Source organism: Alosa pseudoharengus, unplaced genomic scaffold (assembly GCF_046254945.1).
Source record: "Alosa pseudoharengus isolate Yale_2024_CS ecotype anadromous, Long Island Sound unplaced genomic scaffold, YU_APseudo_1.1 YU_APseudo_1.1_scf_1, whole genome shotgun sequence".
In the NCBI taxonomy this organism is placed as follows: domain Eukaryota; kingdom Metazoa; phylum Chordata; class Actinopteri; order Clupeiformes; family Clupeidae; genus Alosa; species Alosa pseudoharengus.
The window spans coordinates 23774695-23776331 of record NW_027468564.1 but is presented as its reverse complement, the minus strand read 5'-3'; positions in this window follow the sequence as shown (position 1 = coordinate 23776331).

Genomic DNA, 1637 nt, shown 5'->3' with positions numbered 1-1637 from the left:
GCACGGTCAAATAGATTTTAATCAATAAAGTTGAGGAGCTGGTATCTATTAATGTTCGTGCAAATAGGCGGATTCATGTCCCTTGCAGTTTGCAACTGCGAGGTACATGGCAGGCGCCCCACAGAACGGTTTCATTTTGAGAGGTAGATATCCATGCTGGCACCCCCTCTGCGATGCGTTCGTTTCATGCGCCAGTTTCATGAGCTTTTATGACAAAACCGTGACTGTGGTAGTTAACAATCTACATCCTAATAGAAAACTGTTAGCTTTCCTGGTATCAAATGACAAATGGTATCAGTTAGGCCTATAACACAACATAAATTGTGCTGGCGACCCAAATAAAATCTCCTGCGACCCACCCGTGGGTCGCGACCCAGACTTTGGGAAACACTGGGCTATGTGAACTAAATATGCAGTTACCCCCCATCACCAGCAGAGGGCAGATCCATGTCATTCAGATAGACACCCATTCTGGTGCTCTTTTAAAGGGCAAGGGTTTTGGTGTGTGGAGACCTATTGAATCATGCAAGTTGTTGTGCATTGGCCATTTGTATATTAGCTTAGAAATCTAGACACACCTTAGCGGCAGCAAATGTAATTTGCAGCCAGGGTCGTCTAGCAACTCTCCGTTGGCTTGCGGGCTGGAAAAAACAAACTCTAGTCAGGCCAATCACGTTGTGTATAGTCGGCTTAACATAATGACGGCAGAGTTGCGATGGTTCCACGTGAATTCCCTGCTGCTGCTAAAACAAAGAAGATGGATGCTGCTGCTGGCGAACAGCGGTCTTTGAATCACTTTTGGCCGTGACTCGAGTTAAGTTTTTTTGAAGTTGGCAAAAGTTTGATCTACCAACTAGCTCCGCTGGGGGGAAAATGCATGGGACTCATGGGTTGTAGTGCTATCCTATTGCATGCAGAGCTTTTAATACAGAATGATGTTTTTGGTCTTGTTTTATTTTTCTTATTTATTTTTATTTATCTTATCTATTTTCTTGTTGCTGCTACTAATGCTGTCTTGCCTCAAATAATCACACTTTTGTGTAGATGTATGGCCTTTAAAGAAGATGTATGGTATTTTTCTTTGTTCAGGACTTTGGCTCAACCCCTGTTGTTTTTAAATGTGCTACATAAATAAATGACTTGACTTGACTTGACTTGCAGAGGGAATTTGAAAGACAACAGTTTATCCCGCCCCTCGGATTGAGCACTGCCAATGGTGAGTGTCCAAATAAATGTTGTGATATTACTGATCATGTGAAGATGTTAATTTGCTTGTCGGCAATATGGTCTGACGAGACTGACGTGCTGCACTGAATACCTGTGATGGTATTCATTCATTTTCTGTTCAATATTCATGGTATTCATTGATGTAATGCAAGACATTTGTAGCCTAACACGATGATTTGTGTAATCGGAAGTCTTATAATTTATAATCTCTTGGTGTATACATAATTTGCCATCTATCATTGTTTTTTTATCCTTTTTATTGTAAACAAACCACATCTGCAAGCATATACGTTTGTGCGACTTGTTCAACTTGTCATTGTCCATCATAATCTCCACTCCTGTTTGGGACTCTCTTGTCTGACCTACACGCACCGTTACATCTGTCACAATTGTAGAATTGGCACAAGATG